Here is an 11,827-nt window from a genome sequence, read left to right as displayed (position 1 = left end):
AATCCACTGTTTGTGGGAATGTAAAGAGGGGCAGCCACCATGGAAGACAAAAATCTCAATACAGACCTACCATAAGATCCAGCCATCCCACTCCTGGGAATTTACCCAAGCCAAAAGAAATCAGCCTCTGAAAGAGTTCTCTGTATCCCCATGTTCATTGCAGCACAATTCACAATAGCTAAGATATGAAATCAACCCAGATGTCTGTCAATTGTTAACTGGATCAAGGAATTATGGTATATATACAAAATGGAGTACTACTCGGCTGTTAAAAATGAAATATTGTCTTTTGCAACAAAATGGACACAACTGGAAGTTATTATATTTAGTGAAATAAACCAGTCCCCAAAAGACAGATATCATATGTTTTCTCTGAACCTAAGTAACTAATAGAGTACCTAAACTGTAATGAATGGGGTGAAATGGACATTTTGAATTCAATGATTGTTTACAGCCCTTGTCTCTCCCACTGAGGAATAGTGTTTTGTTCTTCAAACTATTTGTTTAACTCTTGTACTTACTATAGGTTTAATTTTATGATCATTAAGTAAACTGAAAATAGATCTTTGTAAAATTAGGAGTGGGAATGTCAGAGGGAGGAGGAAGAAGGTTTAGAGCATGGGTGGGAAAGAGGGAAGGGTGGGAAGTATTACTATGTTCTTAAATCTGTATATATGATATACATGAAAATTGTATAACAAATAAAATTAAGAAAATGAAAAAGAGAAGCAAAGAATATTCAGGTACAGAAGATAGCTATGATATACACAGTATTGACATCGTTTCTCTCTTCCAGAATTGTGGCCTGGAATTATATTATTGTTTTTATATTATCAAATAAGCTTATAGACAAAAAAAAATCAGTCAAATGCTGAAAATAAGACAACATTAAAAATGATGATAAATTATATATTGATATTACAAGTTTTCTATGATGTGGAATTTTTATTGATATAGAAAATATGTATATTAAAATCAGATAAAATATCAAAATAAAATGGACATATATTGTAAGATCCTCAAACTATCAATAATTAAAAAGATTTATGGAAAATATTTCAAAACAATCTTTGATTATGTATCCCTGTGATTCTCAACAATGATATTTTTAGTTTTTTCTTCATAGCGTTTGAACTTCCCACATTTTCTACAAAAGAGTTTTATAATAAGAATAGACTTTTTAAAAATGAAATTACAAGATTTCTGGAGGACACCTAAAGTTAACATATACTAAAATAAATGAATATCTGACACTAAAAAATAAGTTGGAAGGGGGGGCATTCTTTTCCCTTTATCTAACCCTATGAACACAGTCACTTCCAGAACCATTAAAGAATGTAGTTGGCACACTGAGGTAATATTTACTGTCTACTAAAAAGGCAGACAATAAAAAAAAAAGGTCTAAAACTGGGTAATGTTCTTTCTTTTTTTTTGTTCTTTCACCAAATTTATATTCTTAGAATTCAGTGCAATGCCCAGTTGGCATTTGTTCCTTGGTTTATATGAAAAGAATAGAGGGAAATGGAGAGACCAAAGTGGGAAAAGGTAGTCAGATAGAGGAGAGAAGGGAGAAAGAGCAGGAGAGGGCAGAAGAAAATGAAAGGCAAGGGAAGCAGAGAAGAAAGCTGGAGAGTGAGCAGAGAGTGGGAAAGAGGAAGAAAGGGTAGGAAGGGAGAAAGGTAGAAAGGAATAAAAAAATTGGGGAAGAGGAAAGGAGAGATTAATCCATGAAAGGCAGCAGTGGGAGTACTCACAAGTTGGGCAAAAAGTTCTCAAAAACCTAAGTCATTTCTATTAAATAAAGTATTCAAGGTCGGCTCTGTGGCGCAGTGAGTAAAAGCCCTGGCCTGCAGTGCCAGCCTCTCATAGGGCCACAGTTCAAGTCATGCCTTTTCCACTTCCCATCCAGCTCTCCACTAATGTGCCTGGGAAAGCAGTGGAGGATAGTCCAAGAGGATCCTGACTCCTGTCTTTGAATCAGTTCAGCTCAGGCCATTGCAGCCATTTGAGGAGTCAACAAGTGGATGGAAGACCTCTCTCTCTTTCTGTCTCTACCACTTTCTATAACTCCGTCTTTCAAATATATAAAATAAATCTTTTTTAAAAAATTAAAGTACTCAATGTACACATTGACATGAAGTATAATTGCTAAGATAAAAACTATTATGTCTTCATTTCTAGATTCACTTTTCTTTTTATTTGTAAAATATTTTGTTTTTCATTATTCATTTATTTTCATTTCATTTGAAAGGCAGAGAGACATCTTCCATTCTCCAATTCACTCCTCAAATACCTACCACAGCCAGGTTTGGCCCAGGCTGAGGCCAGGGGACCAGAACTCAGTCCAGATTTCCAAGGAGGGTGGAAGGGACCCAAGAACTTGCACTCTCATTTTCTGTTTCCCAGGGTATGCATTAGCAGGAAACTGGATTGGAAGCAGAGGACCCAGGACTCAAACCCAACCACTTTGATATGGGATATGGGTGTCCCAAATAGGGTTTTTTTTTTTTGTTAAAGATTTTATGCATTTGTTTTAGAGACAGAGTTACAGAAAGAGAAAGGAAGAGACCAGAGAAAGGTCTTCTATCCACTGGTTCACTCCCCAAATGGTGACCAACAGCCAGAGCTGGGCTGGTCCGAAGCTGGGAACCAGGAGTTTCTTCCAGGTCTCCCATGTGGGTCAGGATCCTAAGCACTTGGACCATCTTTTACTGCTTTCCCAGGACATAGCAGAGAATTGGTCTGAAGAAGAGCAGCGAGAACAAAAACGGCGCCATGTGGGATGCCAGTGCCACAGGCAGTGGCTTAGCCTATTTTCCACTGGGTTGGCCCCCCAAGTAGGGCCTTAGCTACTGCAATGATTTATAAACTATTTTCTACACTTGATCTTAGCCAAAAGGCCGAGAAGCAATTATAAACTATTTTCTAAGAGCTTACTGTTGACTAGGTCCAAAGGTACAATGGAAAAGAAAATAGATGTCCCTTGCCTTTTGGAGGCTAACATATAACTAGGACTAAAGGTGCAGAACAACAAACTATAAGCAAATCCATGGCAAAGAAGTCTATATAAATTTCATGTGTTGATAAAATGCCTGTGTTTACAAAGGAGATGAGAATAATTTGCACAATGGGCTAAATAGTTTAACCATGTGAAAGATATTTTTCCTGCAGAGGCCTTCTCTCCAGTGACCTATACCTTGAATATGAACACATTTTCCATTATATGCCTTGGTGAAGATAGAATGATCTTAAGTAAGAGAGACATTATATATTACAAAGACAGTAGTAGAATTTTTTTTTTTTTTTTTGCTTTCAAAAAGAGTGATCTTCCAGGTGGTGCTTTCTTAAATTGTTCTATCTCTGTCAAAATAGATTATTTTCTGATGGGGAAAAGAAGACTTCCAGAGCTTAATACATAAGACATAATCATAAATAGAAAGTTCTGTAATGCTTTAAACTTCAGGTCAGAAGCTAACAATATCAAAGAGGAATCAATGATAAAAGTATCCATGAAATCAGTATCAGTGATGAAATAATGAAAAAAAAATACAGAAAATGAAACAAATGCAATATAGCAGGAATCCAAGTCAAAAATCTAAAAAATATTTACAGAGATGCATTCATTTGTCTGTTTAACAAAATATGTTGAGCATCTACCATATGAGACATCACATTACATCAGACGTGTAGCAATAGTGACAATGTTATAACATGATAATTAATAAGATGACAACAATAAATCAATATAATGAATTTGTGTCTAATATCTTGCCAGTTGCTTCGAATGGACAATTTTATTTCCTTCTTGTTACAATTCTATGAGAAATGTTTAAAATAATAACCACTTTAAGAATGAGAAAATGGACTGTCAAATGCAAAAGTCCAAGCTCTCAACCACCCTATGCACAGTCCAAGTAACACTAATAAAACTAGGCATTAGGCCATTTACACAGAACATTTAAAATCTTTCAGAAGCATATAAATAAGGATATAATAAATAATGTTTACAGTCATGCATGTTTAATTTCAACCTCAGTTTTAGTATTTAGCAGCTCTGTGAGATAAAACTTATTAACATATTGAAGCATGCAATAAAATTTGCAAAATAAAATGTGCCATGTCAGGGTATTTGAAATTAAGTTATCACCATGATCTCTGAAAGAAAATGTTAGTAAGTTTAGCTGTAACAAATTTGAAAACTTCTGCTCTGTAAAGTTACTGCTAACAGTATGAAAACAAACCACAGACTGGGAAAATATTTACAAAACACATATCTGATAAAAAAGACTTATATCTATAGTAATTAAAAACACTCTTAATAGGTGAAGTGTATGACAAAGTCAGTAGGCGTATGCCTTTGTCCCATATTATCCAATATTGGAGTACCCTGATTCAATGCTCACCTCCAGGTCTTGTTTCTAAAATGCAGACCCTAGAAGGTAGCAGTGAATGCTAAAATGACTGTGGCCCCACCACACCCTGGATTGTGTTCCTAACTCCAGGAACTCCAGCTTGTCTCCACCATAGTTCCCCCAGTCATTGCAGGCATTTAGGGAGTGAACACTGGGAATTTTCCCTGTCTTTTTCAATTCTTCTCTCAAATAAATAAGGTACTTTAAAAAACATTTAAAATACTCTTAGAAGTCAATGAAAACAACAAACAATCCAATTAAAATATGAGTCAGAGGTATCTCATCAACAGTTATCTCATCAAACAAGATATAAACATGACAAATAACCACATGAAAAGATGCTCAACATTATTTATAATTAAAAAAAATTAATGCAACCATAAGACCCTACTGCACACTCATCACCATGACTAACGTCATCATCCCACCTCCAAGGGAAAAAAAAAAAAAAAACTATACCAAGAGCTTGTATGATACAGCACAGGAAAGATCTTATTTGTTGATATTGGGTGAGAAAATGATACAAGCACTTTGGAAAGCAGTTTGTCAGTTTCTTTTAAACCTTAACATAGTTTTGCCATATGATCCATCAATAGCACTTCTAAATATGTACTCAACTGGCTGGAAAATGTATGTTTACAGAAAAACAAAAGCACAAACATTTATAGCATCTTTATTCATACTCACCAACAACTAGAAGCAACTAAGATGCCCTTCCAGAAGTGAGTGAAGGAAACACTTATTCCAATTGTATGGTACTCTGGAAAGACAAAAAATACAGAGATAGTAAAAATAGTAGTTTCCAGATGTTTGAGGGAGGAGAGATGGATAAATAGATGAAGAAAGTGTGACATTTAGTATCATGAAACTATTCTGCATGATAAGTAACATTCTGCATTTATCAAATACATAGAACAGCACAATGTGAATATTAATGTATACAAATTACTCTTAAAATGACTTAGGAAATAAGAAAATCTCAAGAAAATATGAACACTGTGGCAAGAGAATGCAATTGTATTACAAATATTTGAAATGACCTTACTGAAGAGGATGGAAAAGGGATGCTGGCTGAAGTAACTGGAAAAAACTACATAAAAGTACTGTACTCTAATTGATAAAGTTGTTTCCCATGGGAAAGCAACTCTCTTGATGCTATACGTGTATTCTGGAATGGATCCATAAAGTTAAGAGACAGCATGTGGTACGAGCTATATTTCTCACTGTTGGAGTAAGACTTTACAGATCTCAAAAGGTGGGGCCTGGAATTAGCTGTGGGTTATTAGTTTTGAGTTTAAAACATTGGTTAGAACTCATATTTGTCGTGTTACAAATACCAATGGATATTTATAGAAATAGTTATAGATATTTGTCTATGCATGTGTTGATAAACACACATGCACAAATATGTTTCTCCACTATGTCAAATTAGAAAATCTATAAGAAATGACTCCCTGGGGCTGGCGCTGTGGCATAGAGGGCAAAACTACCACCTGCGACGCGGGCATCCTATATCTGCATCGGTTTGAATCCCAGCTGCTTCACTTCCAATCCAGCTTGCTGCCAATGCACCTGAGAAAGCAGTGGAAGATGGCCTGAATCTTTGGGTCCCTGTACCCATGTGGGTGACCTGGAAGAAGTTCAGGCCTCCTGCAAAGTCCTGAAGAGATCGCCCTAGACCCAATTGTTGTGGCTATTTGGGGGGTGAACCAGTAGATGGAAGATTCCTCCCTCTCCCTCTCCCTCTCCCTCTCCCTCTCCCTCTCCCTCTCCCCATCCCCCTCCCCCTCCATCCCCCTCCCCCTCCCCCTCCCTCTCCTTCCCCCTCCCCCTCCATCCCCCTCTCCCTCCCTCTCCTTCCCCCTGCCCCCCTTCCTCTCCCTCTCCTTCTCCCTCTGTATACCTCTACCTTTCAAATAAATAAACAAATCTTTGAAAAAAAGAAAGAAATTACTCCCTACAAGCGAAAGGCAGACAGTGCCTAGGTCTAGATCTCCAGCCATTGTATGTCAAAACAAACCAGCATTCTTGGATGAAATGGGTGATTTTTGAACTGGGAAACAGGAAATATTTAAGAGGAGATTTTTAATGCTGGATAATAAGGGCTAAACACACACACACACACACACACAAAAGCTATGGGGGTTATATCAAAGAGGGCAAAGAAGCCAACTGAAGGAACATCCAACAGTAACCTGTGGAACCAGATTAACAAAACAAAATGAAATTGTCATAACCCAGACTGTAAAGTAAGCATCCATGAGTTAATACTGATATAAATGAATGGATGAATAACTCAATAAAAGGAAGAGACCAATCTATTATTCAAAATCATCCAATTAAAATATGCAGATTCTCTACCCTAAAGTGAGGGACATAACTTCCTACTCCTTAGGTGGGAGCTGGGCATGTTGACTCTATTCTGAAGAAAATGCTATGGAAGGGGTACTGGTGAGGAGCAAAGTAACTTAACAATGGAGAATCTGACAAACATTATATCCTCTGCATAAGGTCAGTATCAACAACCACATATTATCAGTGCATACTCTTCGTAGGATGTGATGAAAATGGCACATCACCTCTGTGATCTTTCTCCAAAAAACCCGTAATTATAGCCTAGACATGACAAAAACAACAGACAAATTCTAACATTTAAACATCTGCAATATCCAGGAATAGTACTATTCAAAACTGTCAAGGTCATCAAATACAAGGAAAGTGAAAAAATGTCACATACAAGAGGAGCCTAAGAAGAAATGTCTACTAAATGTCTACTATTATGGAAGAAATAAAAGACAGGCAAAACTATGAAAATTGAATAAAACTTGGACTTTGGTTAATCATAATTTCTCAATTTAGTTTCATTGATTATAGCAAGTGTATTATATCAAAGATGCTAGTAATAGGAAAAACCATGTGGTACAAAGGATATGAGAGTTCTACCTGCTAAATTTTTCTGTAAATCTAAAACTATTATAAAGTCTACTAATAAAAAAAATTTAAAGCAAGGACTAAAATTGTATTATATACCTGGTAAAGTTTAACACATAGCAGGTGCTGAAAATATATTGCACACCTGGTATAGTTTGGAAAATACCAGGTGCCCAGTGATTTGAATATCAGACAAAGAAAATAGAATATCCTGAAACAAGGGTGTAGCTTCTGAAGACAGAGACTTGTTACTACTTCAGATTCAAGGATCAGTATCATACTTATAGATAGTATTATTTATGGAGTAGGAAACTGTGCTGTTTGATTAGCTGCTTAGTAAATATAAATGCAATTTATCCAAACTGCTACTAACTCAGTCTCATGCTGCTGATGTTGTTGTTACTGAGTAATTCATCCTTTGAATTATCTTCAAAGAAATATTTCCTTACAAAATAACTTAAGATATTACCCACAGGAATATAATTTCCCCGTATGTGTCATACAGTCAGCTAGAGACAATATCAGGTTGACATAATGAGTAGAGATATATCCATATATGGGATGTGGAAGCTAAGGTAGGAAGGGAATTGTGGCACAGGGTAGGCTGTATTTATTTATTTAAGATGCCATTATTTAAAAGGCAGAATGACAGAAAAAGAGAGGGAGTGACAGAGAGGTCTTCCATCCACCGGTTCACTCCTTAAAGAGTCACAATGGCTGCAGCTGGTTCAGGCTGAAACCAGAAGGGCAGGATTCCAACTACCTGCGCCATTACCTGCTGTTTTCCTAGGAACCTGGAACTAAAGTGGAGCAGCCAGAACTCAAAACCACTTAACTTGCTGTGCCACAACACTGGCTCCTGAGTTGATTGTAAACAGAAGCATAAAGTGGGGAAAATGATGTATTTATCACCAATAAATAATTGTAAAGCCCTTCCCCCCTTTATGAGGAGCTCCAGATAGAGCAGTGATAATTAATTTGTTTTCATCACTCAAACTGATAGTAAGAGGCCATTTGATTAAAATCCGAATTCCCTCTTCATAAATGGGATCCCATGCAAAGTTGGTATCAAACCATGCCTACTGCTCTGCTCACCAGGGGATTTATTCTCAATTCATCACAGTATTTTTGATGACATTACCATCTAGTCCCTGGTATCTATGAATATTGGTGGGGGGGGTAATTTTTATTATTTAGGAAGTTCTAGAATTAACTAATTATGTAAACAAAAACATTTCAATAGAGATATATGATAATTAATTTGTACAATAGATAAATTTAATTATGAGAAAGTTCCATATGAGAAATATGACTGGATGTGTCAGGGGAATAGGAAAAAATAATAAAATTTTAAAATGTGCCACTATTAAAAGCTAATTCCTTTTTAAAATTACTTAAGAATCTGAAAAATGTTTAAAGTAGCAGTTCTTAGAAAATGTGTCAGCTTACTAAAGATATAAAGTTCAATTAATTCATACCCTCTATTTAAAAGAATAAGTATTAGTTGTCTCTTTAACTTAAAGTATTCTTACTAATATGTGAGTTAGCAAGCATTTTCACAAAATTAATAAAGAATTAGTATCTGATGGACTCTCAATATCTTTTGTCTTCAAATGAAATTCACTAGATTCTCTGGCCATTTTACAGTCTGAATAACAAGAACCAAGAATATTAACTTATGATAATATATTTCTTTACTTTATGAATGGAACTGTGAATTAGTACCATTCATATCCAAGTCATAAATGGGGGATATTTCTGAATATGTCTGCCCCACCGGGCATAAACTGGAAGAGGACAGAGATTCAGCCTGACCTCAATTCTTTGGAGATTAAAATGGCATTCTTTATTCTTTCTCCTGTTAAACTGAAAACATTTTTTTCTTTGCTCATTTTTTTTATTTTTAATACACTCACAAGAAATTTTTAGCCTCTTTTTCTTTTCAAAACTGAAATTGACTAAGCCACAATGTTTTTCTACAACTTCTTCTCATTCATCTGTATACAAATATGAGTGACCGAGAGAGCAACAGAAAGCAATGTGCAGATTATCAGAGGCAGAGAGAAGAAAAGTAATTGACTCTCTACTGAGATCCTCACCTGTTTTGCCTACTTGTGGCTGCATTACTATTGTTGATTTGCAACTTAAGTTTGAGTAGCAGCTTGAAACCTGCCACAACATTTGCACTAAAAAAAAAAATCTTAAATAATTATGTATTGCTGACCTATTGTTTGTCTAAGGCCATGGCATCCTTTACATGTGACACATAAGATTTAGCCAACCAAGATTCATTATAAATATATTGAGTATGTATGTAAGGCAAACATGCAAACTCTATAACAAATAGTACATTAATGTATAATGAGAGCCAAACAAACTTTCTCCTATTTTCTTTTCCACTGATTTCTTTTACAATTGTCTCTGAAAAACTGTGTATCCTCTTATCTCTCCTTCTGTATTTCTCTTTTCTGTCACATTAAGTGCCTTGAATGATTTCAAAAAACATTGTGCAAAAACGCACTGATTGCCAAAGTGCAGTTTATGGTACCCATGCTCTTGCTGGCATATCCTCCAATTACTGAATATCAGTGTGTACATCTTTCAGAAGCCAGTATGGTGGGAAAGACTTCCTGCCTCTAAGGCAATGTCTTCAGTTGTCTCATGGTGTCTTGGATTTCAGGAAACCACATGCCTACTTGAAGTCAATCACTGGGTCTGGGAAAGGAGAGACCCTGAGGACTCAGCATGAACTAAAATTCCATGCCACAGGTAGGCAGCTCTGTTTGGATGACATAAAATGGAACACTCCAACAAAATCAAGGAATGTTGCTGGGATTCTTTCAAATAAATATTGAGTTGTTAAAAAAAAAATCCAACTCACATAAGTCATTAGTTTGCATCAGATTACCTTCTCAGACCTCTCGCTCTACTCTCCTCCTGTTCACCTTCCCTGCTCCTTCTCTTTCGCTTTGCTCTATACACATCAGTCTTCTAGGTATCCCAGATCTCTATGTGTTCACCCACTGAAAACCTTTTGAACATTCCTTGTATTCTACTTGGGGTAATATTCCCACCCCAACTCCTTGACTCTCCATATTCTGTTCTCAATCTTTTCTGTCTTGATCATTCCTTTTCATTCTTTTGGTTTCAAATTAAAATACAGTCATTCAAATAATTCTCCTGTATTTTTTCCTTTATTGCACCAATACCTTTTTAAGCATGTACTCATCACAAAATTAGAATAAACACGTAATATGTGATTTATTTTAATGGAATTCTTTAATGATTATTTCCCTGCTACCCTTTTATAAACTTAATAAAGGCAGCAAATTGTTTCTTTTGCTTACTGCTATATGTTGAACTTGTAGAACAATGTAACAATGTTTGCCACATGAAAATATGTTCAATATCTATTGTGGAATCTAAGAATCAGTGGCTGAGTGAATGAATGGGTAATAATGCTAATAGAAACAGGAAGTCAATATAAAGGTGTTTTATAAACCATACAACTTTTCATAAATGTGAGACTGTTAACTTTATTCTTAGTAGGATATCAGTAAAGCTAACAATAGAGTAAATCAACAAAGTTTCAAAACTAAATAACAATGTAAAACTTTGTTATTGACTTTTATAATACATGTTAATTTCTCTTGGATACTCTTAAAAACTAAATTTAGGAGCAAGTGCTGTGGTGCAGTATGTTATCATTACCTGAGATGCATGCATGACAGACATATTACAGTGCTGATTTGAGTCCTAATTACACTTCTTCTGATGCATCTTCCTGTTAATACATCCTTGGAGGCAGCAGACAATGGCTGAAGTGCTTGGGCCCCTGATACCCATACGCAAGACCTGGATGGAATTCCTGGCTCCATGCTTCATTCAGCCTGGCCCAGCCCTGGCTATTGCAAGTATCTGGGGAGTGAACCAGCCAGTGGAAGATATTTCTCCTCTCCCCTACCCACCCCTCCCCTCCCCTTGTTTCCTCTCCTCTCTTTTCCCCACCCCTCCTCTCTTTTCCCCACCCCTCCTCTCCTTCCCCCTCCCCTCCCTCTTCTCTCTCTACTCTATTTCCCCTCCTCGTTTCTCTCCTCTCTCCTGCCCTCCCTCCTCTCTCCTCCCCTTGCCTTCTTCTCCCCTCCTCTTCCCTTCTCCTTTCTTCTCTTTGTCTCCATCTCTCTTCATCCCTTCCAAGTAGAAAACAATAAATAAACAGAAAAAATAAACAGAAAAAATATAAACTAGAGAGACTTTTGCTGTTGTTCGTTTCTTTTAAACTACTGTTTTAAATAGTTTCAAGTAAGGTAAGTTGAACAAAAATCTTGGTAAATAATTCTTAAAGTAATATAGATGCAAAATAGAAGAAACAGTCCTTAAATCAAGGTAGCATGTTGTCACTGATAGGGAATCCTTAGCATAGCACGCTCCTGATAAGCAACTTCAAACCAATCTGCAACCAGTAATACTATGGTGCTCTGTCC

The 11,827-nt window shown here is 36.3% G+C and overlaps 1 pseudogene; it reads right to left on the bottom strand.

The window, feature by feature from the left end:
- Positions 1 to 2,778: 2,778 nt before the first annotated feature.
- Positions 2,779 to 2,912, bottom strand: LOC133758897 (U2 spliceosomal RNA; annotated as a pseudogene).
- Between the last annotated feature and the right edge of the window lie 8,915 nt (positions 2,913 to 11,827).

The sequence above is a fragment of the Lepus europaeus genome, chromosome 4, assembly GCF_033115175.1.
Source record: "Lepus europaeus isolate LE1 chromosome 4, mLepTim1.pri, whole genome shotgun sequence".
Classification (NCBI taxonomy): domain Eukaryota; kingdom Metazoa; phylum Chordata; class Mammalia; order Lagomorpha; family Leporidae; genus Lepus; species Lepus europaeus.
This window is presented reverse-complemented; position numbering and strand designations above follow the sequence as displayed.